This window comes from Copidosoma floridanum, unplaced genomic scaffold, assembly GCF_036245765.1.
Source record: "Copidosoma floridanum isolate Cflo_tuat_1 unplaced genomic scaffold, Cflo_Japanese_pri ptg000006l, whole genome shotgun sequence".
Lineage (NCBI taxonomy): Eukaryota > Metazoa > Arthropoda > Insecta > Hymenoptera > Encyrtidae > Copidosoma > Copidosoma floridanum.
Genome location: NW_028321883.1, coordinates 1,156,509 through 1,175,296, shown reverse-complemented (window position 1 = coordinate 1,175,296; position 18,788 = coordinate 1,156,509). Strand labels below are relative to the sequence as shown.

The 18,788-nt window shown below is 29.0% G+C and overlaps 1 protein-coding gene across 5 annotated transcripts in view; it reads left to right on the top strand.

Moving 5' to 3' along the window:
• Nuak1 (Nuak family kinase 1) overlaps nt 1–18,788 on the top strand; it is a 687,224-nt gene that overhangs the window by 667,829 nt on the left and 607 nt on the right. The gene's annotated exons all lie outside the window — the stretch shown is intronic.

Below are 18,788 nucleotides of genomic sequence, written 5' to 3'. Positions count from 1 at the left end.
TGTCATTGAACTTCTTCTTGACCATTACAATTAAACACAAGAAGCACCGTTCTATAAAGATGAAGAACAGGATAATTGTATGAGGAAAATATTCAATTATATGTGATGAGGTCGAATGATTCTGAAAATGATTTAAGGAAGGAAAGATACGGCTTCATGTCATCTACGTCAAAAAAAGAAATTCGTAAGGAAGTTAATAGATAAACACTCCTCAATTTAAAATGATGTAATAGTATCAAGATTAAAGAAGAAAAAAATTTATCACCGTTTCGTTAGCTCTAATTCCATTGTTAAATATTAAATAGAAACATTTTCTGTAGTGGTCCGTATATTTTTAAATTAAAATTAAATAAAAAAAAAAGTAAATACATTAAATACCTCTAAAAGTTGGTAAATTAATTCGTGTGGGCAAAATAAGTAATCAAAAGAATTATAAAAGAACCGTTTCGATGAATCACTATTTTCTTCAGGCCAATTATATTATTTATCCAATCATAGAAATGCAAAAAAGATTTAATAACTGACTATAATGACTGTTTATGAATACAAAATGTTGTTTATGAAGAAAAATTTCGATGATCATCTAGTCTGAAGTAAAAAGGATGTTACACTATCGAATATTCATCTCTGTTAAGTTTTAAATGACATGTTGTACGTTTGTTTACTGAATAACACACAAAACTACAAAAAAGAAAAACGATAGTGTACCATAAAATAGAATTGCAATTAGTAGGTAATAATCACTTTATCAGACTTTAAACAAAGATATGTAAGCAACATAAATTAAAAAAAAAAAACTTCTTCCTATGTAAACCATAAATTGTACCAAAAATACGTGCATTCTTAAATCTCCAACATAATGTAACAATAAATAATTAAAGTAAAGGTTATTAAATCATTCAAAATTTTCCTTCCGTCAAAATGATTTCTTCGGTTTATGTTCTAAGCAAACTCAGCTCCAAACAGCCTCTCAATCTATAATAAATAAAAAAGTTATCATCATCACCATTATCATCAGCATCATCAACAACGTCATCAACATCATCATCGCCATCGCCATCGTCATCGTCATCGTAATCGTCATCGTAATCGTCATAAACATAATAACCAACATAACATCGTCATCACCTTTGTCATCGTCAGCATCATCGTCATAGTCATTAAAATCAAAATCATTATCATGATTATCATCATTATCAACAACATCATAGCCATTATAATCGTTATTATCGACGATATCCTCATCAGTATCGTCATCATCATCCTCAAGATCATCCATATTACTATCACCATCATTATCGACACTGCCATGATCATAATTATCGTCATCACCATCGTCATAAACATCATCCCGATGGACATAGACAAAATCAACAACATTGTCACCGTCATCGTCATCGTTATCACCGTTATCACAATAATCATCGTCGTCATAATTATTATCATCATCAACATAAACAACATCACCGATATCACAATCATCGTTATCGTATCGTTCTCATCATCGCCAACAATATCCTCGTCTTCGTGATCATCAATATCATTACAAACATCGTAGACACAGTCATCATCGTCATCGCAATTGTCATAGTCGTCGTCATTGTCATTATCGACATCTTCATCATCATCATCATCATCATCATCATCATCATCATCATCATCATCATCATCATCATCATCATCATCATCATCATCATCATCATCATCATAATCATTATTATTATTATCATTATCATCATAATTATCATCATTATTATCATTGTCATTACCACCATCATCATCTTCATAATCATTATCATTATCAATATTATTATTATCATTATCATCATAATTATCATCATTTTTATCATTGTCATTACCACCATCATCATCTTCATAATCATTATCATCATCATTATTATTACAATCATCATCATCCTCATTATCATCCTCATCATCATCACCATCATTATTATTATCGTCATCATCGATATCATCATCATAATCATCAACACCATCATTATCATTATCATTGCTACAATCATCTTTATCACTATCATCATCATTACTATAATATACGTCCTTATCATTATAAATATTATCATAAATGTTGTCATTATCATTATACCTATTATAATGATCAGCATCATTACAATTATCATCATTACCATCAATGTCATCCTTGTCAAAATCATCCTTATCAACATCATTATTATCATCATCACTATCATAATTATCATTTTGCTTATGAAAATAATTATTGTCATTATTATCATCATTAATATCACCATTATCATCATCATTATCATCATCATCCCGAATACTTTTATTCACGATAGTAGGTTGTACGAACCCTTCCCTGTGTGGGACTTGTTATGACCCTACCCACTATACTGGCAAGACTTTTCTGCTGGGACACCCGGCTCGGAATCTGCTCTCGCATTTACACTTCAAGCTGGGGCCACGAAGGCTAAGTCCCTGGTTCGGGCTTCCGTTAGTGTTTTGTTGCCAACTTGTCTTGTAGCTTTTGCGTCCTCTAGGATATTTTCTATTTTCCGTCGTGCATCCGAGCTGCTCTCCTCTGTTCACTTGGAGGAATGGAGCAAAATAATAGGTAGATGCTCCCCAGCGCGAGCCCAAACCCGGCTACCCCCAACAAAGGCGCAAGGAGCATACCCACCGCAGAGCCAGAGAGACAGAGACTCAGGCCTCCAAGGTACAGTCGCTCATCGGTAGGACGGTGATATAGCGAAGCGGTTCTCAGGAGCTTGCCTGCATTCAAGCACCCATACAAGCCCCCATACCGCACACCAACCGCCCCGTGGCCACGCCCGAGCGGCCCCACCCCCAAGACCCGCCACCACCCCCCCTGAACCCCCCAGGCGCCGCAGCCAAAAACGCAACCACACGCCCCCCCCCAATGGCACCAGATCCACGCTTACACCATCTCCACTGAGTCATCCAGAAAACCATCCTTTTTTTTGGCCCGGAGAATTGTATGTATATATTGGGCTACTACAGTCCACATTTCTTCGTTAAGAAGCATTTTATCTATGATATTGTTGGGATTGAAGGTTCCGATCCTTTCCTGTAGCACGTTTTGTTCGGCTTGTCACTTGATGCAGTCAAAGAACGAATGTTCTGCGTCATTTTTGTCATAGCCGTGGTACTTGCAAGCTGCCGTCTGTGTTTTCCGCATCTTGTTGAGGTACGAGTAGAAATACCCGTGATTTGATAGGAATTGGGTAAGGTAGTAATCTACCTCCCCATGTTTCCGCTCTGTCCATTCCTTGATATCTTTTATCAGGCGTGCCGTCCATCTACCTCTAGATTCCTCTTGCCATCTATGTTGCCAGCGTTCCCAGGTTACTTTCCGGGCATTTTTCTTGGTCTCCATTCTTCCTAGGTCCTGCTCCATAAGGTGCTTCAATCGTATTTCCCTCGCGAGGAGGTCGATGGGGATTACGCCCGCTATCACCATTACCGCAGACTCTGAGACTGTGCGATAGGCGCAGGCTATCCTCAGGGCTCCCATTCTTTGAACTTGGCCGATTTTCACTCTCTTTTTTTCAACGTTCATCTCATCTCCCCATATCTCAGCCCCGTACGAAATAATAGACTGGGCCGTAGACGTAAGGAGCCTGCATTTTGCAGGCTTTAGACCTCTAACGTTTAGCATAATTCGGCTTAATGCCGCTATTCTTGCCGCCGCTGCTTGCCTAAGGTGGCTCCAAAACGTGAGCTTTCTATCCAGCGTCACCCTTAGGTATTTTACGGCTTCCTTCGTCATTATATCTTCTTCTTGTATCTTGAAGGGGATGATGGTATCCATCTCTTTTCTCGTCAATAGTACCATCTCCGTCTTCTCTGCTGCAATTTCGACTCCGTGGTTTTCCATCCATGGAGCCAATCTCCGCATATCATGGTTAAGTCGTATCTGGACAAGTTCCATCGTGCGATCGACGATCACTACAGCAGCATCGTCCACGTATCATACCAAGAACGTCCCCTCTGGCATTTTCTGTCAGAGTAGTCTGTCGTATGACACATTCCAGAGATCGGCTCCAAGTATGGAACCCTGGAATGCCCCTGCAGTTATTTTCTTCTTTGTTTCGCCTTCTGTTGACGTATAGGTAAAGAAGCGATCCTTGAGATAATCTCTCAATACTTTCAAGAGATAGTCTGGTGTTCTGAATGTGTATTTCAGAGCTTAAAGTATGTCCTTCCATCTTGCTGAGTTAAAAGCGTTCCTTACATCCAAGGTCACCAGAAGAACGAGCGGTCTGGCTCTATGCCATACGTCTCAAGTGTTTTGAGTTGCTTTTACTACTTCTTCTACTGCTCCTATGGTAGACCTCCCTTTTCTTAATCCGTACTGCCTGTCGGATAAGTCTCCCGCGTTTTGTATGGCCTGTAGAAGATGGGCCTTGACCAGCTTTTCGTATAACTTTCCAGGCGTATCCCGCATGCATAAGGGCCTGAAAAATGACGGGTAGTTAGGCTCCCCCTTGCCATTATCGATCAGTAACAGCCGTGCATTTTTCCAGGGGGTTGGAAACAACCCCTTCCACAAACATGCATTGTATAGGTTTAAGAGCAGCTGTGGGTGTTTTGCCACCACTGTCTTAATGACTTTTGCCAGTGTACCGTCTGGTCCAGAAGCTTTTCCGTTTTTAAGAGATCCAGCTGCTAGCTCCAGTTCCTTCTGGGTAAATAAAGGTACCTCTTCTATGAAATCCAAGTCTGCTTGATCCTCGAGTTCTGGATGCGTCGGGAATAGCGTATTCACGATATGTCTCATGGTAACTGCGTCTTTGTTTACAGTTGGTGAGGGTCTTTCCAGTTTTTCCATCACTATCTGGTATGCTCTGCTGCAGGGGTCATTATTAACTTCCCGGCACAGAGTCTGCCAGCACTGCTTTTTGCTGTTCTTGATAGCAGCTTGCATCGTCTTTCTTGCAAGCTGGTTCTCGAAGTACCTTTGTCCGGCCTCTGGTCTGTTTCTGGCCCTTTAAAAGAGGCGTCTATGTTTGAGACATTGACGCCTCAATTCTGCAATTTTCTTGTTCCACTAGTAAGTTGAGCGATTGCTGTTCCACTTTTTTCTGGGCATGGAGGCCTCGCATGCGGTTTTTAGGAGTTTCATGGTTGCCTTGGTGAGTTTCTGTACTCTTTCTGCTGTGTTCAGGTTTTGTTCGTCGTTTTAGATGGCAGCGATGCCATTCTCAACTTTTTCCGCTAGTCGTTCTGCGTCCAGCTTCTTAACATTCCATCCTGTTTTGCGTGCTATGCCTCTTCTATCTATTGTATTGGTGATTTCGAAGACAATATATTAGTGATTTTGCCATTTTCGTCCTCAATTACCTGCCATTCTATCACTCTTAGCGCAAGGCTCTCCAAAGCCAGTGTAATAACTAGTGTTGATTCGCCAAATTCCGGCCATCGGAAAGTCGTGGTCCTTCCTTCGTTTACAACGACCAGTCCTAGCCTTGCCACCATATCTAGGACTGCCCAGCGCTTAGAGTTCGTTGCAGGCATTCCCCATTCTACTGCTCTTGCATTGAAGTCTCTAGCGACCAATAAGTCGCCTTCCATGCCATCCCTTATGGTATCTTCGAGGTAATTAATTCTTCTTCTGCATTCCTCGATACTAGTGTTTAGTGAAAAGTAACAGCTGACATACGTAATGCCTCCACTTTTCAACCAGACAAAATATCTTTCCGATCCACTTGCATCTTGGCAGATTTAGTCTGGTCTAATAACTAAAATGGCCGACATATTTGTTGCATTGCTAAGCCACTTCGGCGGCTTAAAAATCCTGTACTGCTCGCTCATGAGCACTACGTCTACCCTTATTTCGCATGATATTTTTGGCAAAAGAGCATATGCGTCAATTGCCCCGTTCATGTTTCCTTAGAGCACTCTGGGCATTATGTCGGGTTCCTTCTTCTTCTGTCCAGGACCTGTCGACAGGCCCTGCACGCTCCAGATTCAGGCACATGACTGAAGCTCTCTCTTCCATGCGCAGATTCACTAAATAGGACACATCATGGTTTGGCCTTGAAGTCCTTAGGTCTGTAATTGTCTTAACCGCATCTCCAGCAGAGGTCTAATAATAATCATTATTATTATTATTGATATCATCATTATTACCATTATCATCAGTTAGCATCAACAACATCATTATCATTATCTTCACGATCATTATTATTATCATCATCATGATTATTATAATCATCATCATCACCATTATCATGATTATTATAATCATCATCATCATAATCATTATTATCACAACTATTTTTATTATGATCATCATCAACACTATCATATTCTTCATCATCATCATAAATATTATCAGCATTATCATCACTATCATTGTATTTATTATAACAATTAGCATCGATACCATAATCATTGTCATCATCATCATTATCATAATTGTCATCATCACCATTATCATCATCATCACCGCTATCATCAAGGATCATTATGATGATCATCATCATCATTATTATTATTATTATCGTCGTCATCATCATTATAATCATTATTGTTATCATCGTCATCATTATCATCATCATTATCATCATAGTCACTATCATTGTTATCAACATTATAACTATCAATAATATAGTCATCATAATCAATATCAAGGTTATGATTACCCTTATGATCATAATTATTATAACAACTATCATTATCATTATTATCATTACTATCGTTATTATTATAATTATAAATATTATCATCACCATCATCTTCATTATTATTGTTATAATCACCTTTACCATTATCATCATTGCCACTATCATCTTCACCATTATCATCATAAATAATGTTGTGATCAATATTATTATTATAAGACCTATTAAAATCTTCCTTATCGTTACAAAAATTATCATCATTTCCATCATTATTATTATCATCATTATCATCATCATCTTTATTATCATCGTCATCATTATCATCATCATTTTCATCATCACCCTCGTTATCATCATCAAAATCCACATTGGCATCGTCATTACCATCATTATTATCATCATAAACACCATTATCATCATTAAAATCATTATCATTATCATCATTATTTTAATAATCATCGTCATTATCACTATAATTATTTTTTTCATTGTTATAATCATCTTCGTCATTATCAGCATCGACACTATGATATTTATTATTATCATCATAAATATTATTAAAATCAATATCATTATCATTATAACTATTATAATCATCAGCATCATAACAATCATCATCATCATCATCATCATCATATCGGAATCTACATCATCATTATAGTTATCATCGTGATCCTTATAATTATCACTACTATCATCGTCTTAATCACCATCATAATCTTCATCATTATTATTATCATTATCATAATCGTAATCGTCATCATAATCATCACCGTCACCATCGTTAAAATCATTATCATCATCGTCATCATCATCATGATTATTAATATCATCATCATCATCATCATCATCATCATTATCATCACCATCATTATCACCATTATCAACATTATCATCACCATCATTATCACCATTAACATCATTATCATTATCATTATCATTATTATCGTCATCATCAATATCAACCTTATCAACTCCATCAATATTATCATCATGATCATCATTATCATTACCATCATTATCATAATCATCGTCATCATGATCATCATGATCAATATCATTATCATCATCGACAGCATTACCATCAAAATCATCATCATTATTATCCTAATTATCATTATCACCATTATTATTATTAAAATCATCATCATTATCATCAATATTATCATCGTCATCTCTATTTTTTTTATAATCATCATTACTATCATTATTATTGTCATTGTTATAATCATCTTTAACATTACAAGCACCAATACTGTAATATTTATCATTATTATCATAAATATTATCAACATTAATATTATTATTATTATAACTATTATTATCATAAGCATCATTACAATTATTGTCATTGTCATCATCATAGTCATCTAAATCATCGATATGATTATTATTATAATTATTTTTGTTATCATTACTATCATCGTCTTAATTATCATCATTATTATCATCGTCTTGATTATCATCATTCTTATCATTATCATTATTATCATTATCATTATCATCATTGTCATTATAATCATCACCATCATTATCATTGACGTTACTTTATTATTAGCATTATAATCATCGTCATCATCATTAATATTATCAGTATCGTCATCATTATCATCATCATCATCATCATATCATCATCATCATCACCATCACCATAATCATTATCATCATCATTATTTGCATTATAATCCTCATCGTCATTATTATCGTAATCATTATTATTGTTACCATTATTATTATTATTATTATTATTATCACTATTATCATTGATATTATTATCCTTATCACCATCATTATTTTTATCATCTTTATTATGATTATTATCATTATTTTCATAATGATCATTATCGTCAAAATTATCATTATTATTTTCATTATTATAACTATCTACAACATTATCATGTTCATTATCATCATCATTTTGATCTTCATTATTACTATCGTTGTTATTAAAATCATTAATATAATGATAATAACTATTAATATCGTAATCGTTATTAATATTATTATTTTCATCATCATTACCATTATCTTCTACATTATCATAGTCATTATTATATTTTTCATTTTCTTAATCATGATTATTATCATCATCATTATTATAGTCATTATCATCTTCATCATCATTATCATTATTTTAATCGTCATCGTCATTTTAATCATCAGTATCATCATCTTCTTAATTATTATTATCATTATAATCGTCATAATTATCATAATCATTATCATCCTGATGATAATCATTTTTATCATTATAGTTATTTTTATAATCATCAACATTGTCATTATTTTTATTATGAACCTTATTATCGATATCATTATCATCATCATTATTGCCTAATTTCTCATAATTATCATTATCATCCTCATCATCATTATTACCATCATCATCATAATAAGTATTATTTTCATCATTATTATCATTATTTTAATTATTATTATAATCTTAACTATCGTCTTCCTCATCATTATTATCACCTTTATCATTTACAACTTCGCTGTTATCATCATCATAACTATTTAAATCGTCAGAACTATTATAGTTAAGATTTTCAGTAATCTTGTTCTTAACATTATTATGAGCATAATCCTCATCAACATCGCTATTTTTATTATTAACACTATTATCATTATTATCATTATTATCATAATCATCATCCACATTATTACTATCATCATCATCTTTATTATGATCTTTATGATCATCGTCACGATTCGTAACATCTTTATAATCGTCATAATTATTATATTCTTTATCATAAATATAATTACCATAGTCATCATTATAATTATTAACATTATCGTTATAATTTTCATTTCTATTATTATTATTATAATAAGTATTATTATTATCATTATTATTATTATTCTTATTAAATACATTATCATTATCATCATCATCATCATTATCATTATCATTATCATTATGATCATCATTATTATAATCATGATAATAATTATCATTATTTACTATATTATAATTATGATTTTCATTATTATCAAGATTTTTCTAATAGTGATTATAATCATCATTGTCATTATTATATATAAAATTCTTATTACCAATCTCATTATCATCATTATTTTAATCAACATCATCGCTATTAATATTATCGTTATCGTTATTGTCTTGAGTGACGTCATTAGTATTAAAACTATCATTATTTTTATCATTATCATCATCATTATCGTTATTAATTATTTGGTTGTAGTTATGACTATTGTTGACATCATTATTATAATAACTGTCATCATCATTATTATTTTTATAATTATCATTATTATTTTCATCGTCATTATAACCATTATCATCGCAATGACCATTATCAAAGTCACCATTAACAATATCGTAATCATCATTATAATATTTAGCGTCATCATTATCATAATTATCATCAATATTATCTTTATCATCATTATCGTGATCATCATCATCATTATTATTCTCATCTTTGTGATCGTTATCATCGTCCTCATCATCGCAAGTATAATCAATTTCATCATCGTCATCATCACTATTATCATTTTTAATATCGTCATTACCTCAATCAATATCATCATCATTATCATTAACGTCATTATTACCAGTATTGTTATCATTATTACTATCATTATCATTGTTATTATTATTATTATTATCATCGACTTTATCATTTATATCATTATTATTATCATGATCATCAATATCACAACTATCATTATCATCATCAATATCAATATCATCATCATAATCAGCATTTTTGTCATCGTCAATATCACTCTTGTTGTCATCCTCATTTGTATAGTTATCAGTATCATCATTATCACTGTCATGATCTTTATTATTGTTATCATCATTATCATTATTATCATGATTATTATTGTCATCATCACCATTATTGTTATTGTTATTATTATCAATACTATTACCCTTATAATTTCTTATCAGGCGCACAATCATTACTATTTCTGTCATAGTCATCATTATAATTACTCCCGTGATTATCATTATTATCATTACAGTACATATTATTACTATCAACAATATCCCTATGATTATCATTATTATTACCTTCAATTTCAGTATCGTAATCATCATCTTCATCGATATCATCATCAAAATTATCAATATCATCATCAACATTATCAATATCATTAACATCATCATCGCTGTCATTATTATTATCATATCATTATCACTATCATTAATAACATTAATATCATTATTATCACCATCACTAACATTGTAATTATTATCATCATTATTATTGTTATCTTTATTCTTATTTTTGTTGAACTTTTTATCAGCGTATTTGTCATCATCATCATTGTAACTTTAACGATTATTATATTCATCATCATCATCATAATCATTACTTTTACCGTCGTACTAATTATTGTCATCATTATTTTCATTTCTAATACTTTTATAATCATTGCCATCATTATCATTACCATCGGTATCATCATGTTTATCATCATCAACATCATCATAAATATCAGAATTATCTTTATCGTCATAATTATCATTATTATTATCACAATAATTATTATTATTATCACTCTTATTATCATCTCTATTATCGATATCAAAATGATCCTAATCATCGATATTATTTTTATTATCATTATCATCATCATCATGTTCTATCTTACTTTCGTCATGATAACATTTATTTCTATCACTCCAATAATAATCACCATCTGCTAGTATATATTAGTGCCCTCCGGTGAATTTGGAAATTCAAAGTGATCAGTGATCCGTTAAGGGCGAAATGTAAGAAAATAAATAAATACAAGTAAAGTGTATTTAAATTTTCTGCGTTGATCTATTGCTAGGGTGAAAAACCTGTTGATAAAAAACAATTACCCTTTTAACTTTATTAATAAAAACATAAAGGTCAGATTAAAAAGACACAAATATAGTAATCATGACAGAAGCACTACAAACACCTACCCTCTCTGCAAAATTGGCATACCATATCTTGACAATAATTTTGAAAAAATTTCAACCATGTTAAAACCCTACAATATTCACACTTACCCTCTTATTAACAATAAACTGCAGCATATCGTTCGCTTAGGAAAAGATACAACGAATAAACATAAACAGACAAATGCAGTATATAAGTTTTATTGTAAAAATTGTCCTGCGTCATATGTGGGTGAAACAAAGCGAGCGGCGGAGGTCCGCATCAGTGAACATATGAAAAGTAAAAACTCCGATTCCGTTGTTTGTGTACACCAAATCAATTTTGACCATGAATTCGATTGGGATAACTTTAAAATCCTTGACAAAGAATCCTATTATAAAAAAAGAATTATTTCCGAAATGCTTTATATAAAACTCGACAAACGCAACATCAATAGAAAGGAGGATGTGCTTTCCTTTAATAGAGCATACCTTCCTTTACTACGAAAGTTTAAATGTCCCGATCGAGTTCATCGCCCTTTACCGTCTACCTTTGCGGCTCCGCCTATATAAGCGCTGGCTTGTGGTTGTAATTTATTGTCAGTCGATAGCACGACAGGTGACGAGTAAGTCAACCAAACTTACGAATTCTCGCGTACCTGCGGTAACAATTTACAAAAAATTTATTGTATTTTTGTGTTTGAGCCTTCCAGATCACTCATTGTGTGTTTTTAATTTTAATTTTGTAGCCTGATGAGGCTGACGCATATTGTCAGCGAAACGTTGCGCATCAATAAATCAACGCAGAAAATTTAAATACACTTTACTTGTATTTATTTATTTACTTACATTTCGCCCCCAACGGATCACTGATCACTTTGAATTTTCAATAATCACCATCATTATTATGATAATCATCGTGTTTTTTATCATCATCATTATGATTATTATCATTATTATTATCGTTATTTCTATCACTATTCCTATTGTCATCGATATGAGCATCATCATCATTACCATCATCATCATCATCATTGTCATTATCATCATTATTAATATTATTATCATTATTATCATCGTCTTCATTATAATTATGATTATCAATTTATTGTCATTATTATCATTAAAATCATAATAATCATTATCATTATTATTTAAATGAACATTTTCATCATTATCATGAACATTAACATCATCGTTATAATTATTATCACCATCATTATCATTATAACTATTATTATCATTTTCCAAATCATTATCATTATCATTCTTATTATTATCATCATTGTAATCATTATTAATATCATTATCATCATTTTTATTTTTAGTATTATTATTATTATCATTAACATTATCATTAACATCAACATCATCAATATCATTATTATCATTACCATCATTATCATCGTTATTAGCATTATCGTTTTAATTATCTATATAATTTATGTCAAAATCACGACCATAATTATTATTATAATTATTGTTATTATTATCATCTTTTATATAATCATAATTATCCTTATCACCAGCGTAATGGCCAATGTCATTATTATTAACATTATCATTACCGTTACTTTTACAACTATTATATTTATCATTATGATCATTATTAATATCATCATCATCATTATCATCATTATCATCATCATCATTATCATAATCAATATTATCTTCATTATCATCAATATGATTATAATATTGTCATCATCCTCATTTTTGTCGATATTATCGTCATCATTATCAACTTCATAATCATTATTATCACAATCATTATCATCATAATCATCAGCATATTCACTATAATCATAATTATCATTAATATTATCGTTATGATTGTCATTATAATCATCGTTATCTGTAACATTATCATCATTGTTATTATTATCATCATCATCATTATAATTATCAATATCATCTACTATTACTATCATCATCGATATCAACATCATCATTATTATTATTATCATTATTATTATCGTCATCATAACTAGCATTATCAATATTATTATGATTTATGTATAGATTACTATCATCATCATCATCATCATCATCATCATCATCATCATCATCATCTTCATCATTATCATAATCATCATAATCATCATTATCATCATTATCATCATTATTATTATTAATATTGTCATCATCATCATCTATGTCGATGTTATTACCATTTTTATCAACATTATAATCATCATGATTATTATTATCATCATATTAATCATAATTATAATAATCATTTCCATTACTTTTATAATTATTATTATGGTCATCGTTGTCTGTAACATTATCATCATTGTTATCATTACCAGGATCATCATTATTATAATTATCAATATAATCTACTATTACTATCATTATCGATATCAACATCATTATTATTATTATTTTTATTATTATTATTATTATTATTATTATTATAATGATTATCATTATAATCATAACTAGCATTATCAAAATTATCATGATTGATTTATAGATTACTCTAATCATTATCATCATTATAATTATCTTCATCATTATTATCATCATCATCATTATCATCATAATTATTGTTATAAATGTCATCATCGTTATTATCATCATTATCGTAACTCTTATTAACATTATTATCGTCACTATCATCATCATGATCGTCTTCCTCATCAGCCACCTCATCTTCACTATTCTAGTCATAGTCATCATTATTAACACTCTTGTCATTATCACCACTATCATTATGATAAATAATATTATTCACATTATCCTTATCATTATCGTTACTACTACCTTCAATTTCACTAACATCAACATCATCATCAGAATCATTATCATCATAGTCATCATCGTTACTATCATCACTATCATCGTCATTATTACCATCATAACAATATCATCATCATCGTAATCATTATTATCATCATTATCATTAATATCGACATTACTATCATGATTATTATTATTATCATTATTGATATTATTATCATTATTATCAGAATTGTTGTCTTTATTACTAGCGCAATTGCCAATGTCATGAACATTATCATTATCTTTATTTTAACTTTTACAATTTTACTGTCCATTATTACCATCATTATTTTTATCATCATTACCAATTATCATCACCTTTATCATCGTTATCATCATAAACATCATCGTCAATATAAAAATTAGTTTTGTCATTATTAATATTACTATTATTATCATAATTATCATGGAGATTTTTTACATATTTAATAGAATTATCATCATCATTATGAATATTAGCATTTTCATCATCATCATTATTATAATAGTCATTATCTTTCTCATTATTATCCTTAACATCATCATCATGATCATAATCATGGTTATAATTGTTGTCATTTTTATCATAAATATCACCATTATTATCATAATCATAATTATTATCATTATCATTATCATTATCATCATCATCATCATCATCATCATCATTATCATCATTTTCATTATCATCATTATTATCATCGTTAGCATCATCTTTTTTATCATGAATATAATTATTATTATCACTACCATTATTATAACCGTTATCATTAGTATTATTATTATTGTTATTATTATTATTATTATTATTATTATTATTATTGTTGACATCATTATTTTCATCGTTGTTAACATCATCATCAATTATTGTTGTTTTTATCATCATCACCATTTCTATCATTATGATCGTCGTGACTATCATTATTATCATTGTTGTCATCATCATCATCATCATCATCATCATCATCACCATTATCATCACCATCATCATAATTATGATCTGAAGCAATTTCATCATTGCTATCATAATCATTGTTATTACCATTATCACTTTCACAACTAATATCAATATTACGACCATTATTATTATTATCATTATCATCGATATTATTATTGTCATAATTATAATCACCATTAATATAATCATTATTATTATCATTGTCATCAACGTCATCATCATTATCTGTTTCATCATTATTTTTCTTAGTGTCATTATTATCATATTTATCTTTATTATCATTATGATCATCATCAACCTTATAACATTTTTATCACAATCATCATCCGAAACTTTATTATTATCTTTTATAACCTTATTATCATGATTATCATCATCATCACTAATATAACATTTATTATCACTACTAGCATTATTATCACTATCATTATTGTTATTAGTTAATCATTTTTATAATCAGTAGCAACGCTATTGTCATCATTATAAGTATTATCACTATCACCATCAATATCATAATTGTTGTATTCATTGTTATTATCTTCAACACATTATCAGCATTACTATTATTAACATTATTATCATAATTATTATTGTCATTATTAGTATTGTCTTATAAATTATTGTCGTCATCATCATAACCATTATCATCATCATGATGAATATCGTACCTATTATGATTATCATTGTTATTATAATCATCATTCTTATAATGAGTACTATTATTTTCATTATTAGCATTATAATTATAATAATCATCATCGACCTTACTATCAACATTATTTTGATAATCTTTATAATGATTATCATCGTCATCACCATTATCAAAAACATCATAATCATAATAATCATTAACATACCCATTATGAGTATCAAAATTATTTTTACTATCTCCATAATCATCATCAGTATCATCATCATCATAAGAATCATCATCGTCGTGATCATTGTCATTGTTATCAACATCATAATCACTATTATCAACATTTTTATCATAATCATAACCTTTCTCACTGTCATCATAATTAACTTTAATATTCTCGTTGATATTACATCATCATACACACATATAATACATTATTATCATCATTATTATTATTTTTATCATCATCGTCATTATCACTATTCTGATTATTGTTATCAATATTATCTTGATTAACATCATTATTATCATTATTATCATTATCTTTATTATTATTGTTATCATGCTTATCATCAGCGTTATCGCCATTATCGTCGATATTATTATCGTCATCATTATCAAGATGATTATCATGATGATCATTATGGTTTTCACTAGTATCATTATAATCATCATAATTTTTTTTTATTATCATCATCATTATTATCATCATTATTATCATTTTTATTATAATTATCGTTAAATCATTACTATTATCATTAATGATATTACCATCATCAAAATTATCATGGTTATCATTATCATCATCGTCAAAATGATTATTTTTATTACCATTCTAAGCATGATTATTATCATCATCATCATTATCATCATTCTAATCATGACTATTATCATTATAAATATCATTATTATCATCGTTAAAATGATCATTTTTACTATTATTATTATTATTATTATTATTATTATTATTATTATTCTAACCTTGATTATTATCATCATCTTTATTATTACTATCATCATTATTATCAACATCATCACCATCATTAACATTAACATTTCCATCATCATTATAATTATCGTCATCATCATTATCATTCTTATCATTATCATTATCTTTATCATCATCATTATTATAATAATGATTGTTATTATCATCATTAGTATCATAATGATTGTTATTATCATCTTTAGTATCACTATTATTACCATGATCATCATTATTATCATAATCATCATTATTACTTTTATCATTTTTATTCTATTGTCATTATTATGAACATTGTCATCTTCATCATTATCGACATCATCGTCAATATCATCCTTATTTTTATCGTCATCATTATTATCATCATTATCATCATCATGATTATTTTTATTATTACTATTATAAGTATTATCATTACCATCATCACTATCATAATTATCATTATGATTTTTGCCATAAATGTTATTATTATGATCATTATCATGATTATCATAATTATTAACGTTATTATTATCATCATCATTAATTGTATTATCATCATTATTATCATTATTATCAACATCAGCATCATCATCATTATCATTATTACTATTATTATCATCATGATTTTTATCAAATTACCATCATTATTATCTTTATCATCATTACAATCATTATCATTACCTTGATTATCGTTATCATCATAATTATCATCGTCAATATCAAAATTAGTTTTGTCATTATCAAAATTACTTTTATTTTCATGAGTATCATGGAAATAATCGACACTTTTATTAGTATCATCATCATCATTATTAGTATTAGCATTGTCATTATTATTGTTATTATCATTAATGTCATATTTATCATTATCGTCATTAACATCACTATCGTCATCGTCATTATCACTATCATAATCGTTATATTCATCATCACCATTCTCAACATTATCATCATCATCATCATCATTATTATTAACGTTATTATTATTATCATTAAAAACATCTTTATTATGTTCCTCATCATCGTCGTCATTACTAACATTATCATTATCATGATCATTATGATACCCATTCTTATTATTATTGTTATCATAATCATCATTATTATTATCATATTTTTTATTATATTTAATATTAGCATAACTATTATTATAATAATAATTATTAACATCATTATTATTATTATGTTAATTATTTTTATTATAATCATCATTCTCATCATTATTATTATTAACATCATCATCATAATGATCATTATAAGATCCGATATTATTATCAGTATCAACTCTATTATCAGCATAATTAATATCACTATTATCATCATTATTGATATAAACATTATCATTGTCATAATCATAATTATCACGAGCAACATTATTTTTATTATTATTAGCATTATTATCATCATCATCATTCTTGTTATTGTCATTATTATTATCATAATTATCGTCATTACCATCATTATCATCTACATCATCATCATTATTATTCTCATTTTTATCATCATCATTCTCATCATTATTATCATCACCATTACTATCATAATCAATATAATTATTAATATTATTATCATCATCTTCATCATCATTGTTGTCATTCTTATCATTAGCGTCATCGCCATTGTCATTATTATTATCATAGTCATTATTATCAAGATTATTATCATTATAATTATCATTATTACCATCATTATCATTATGATTATCATAATTTTTATTTTTATTATTATTGTTATTATTATCATTTTCATCGTCATCATATCGTCATCATCACTATTTTAATCATCATCATTATTTTCAACATCGTCGTTATTAATATTATTATTATTTTTATTTTTTTCACCTCTATTATTATCATTATTATTAACATCATTATCATTTTTGTTTTTATAACTTCTATCATTATTATTAACATTATTATCATTATTATTACTATGATTATTAT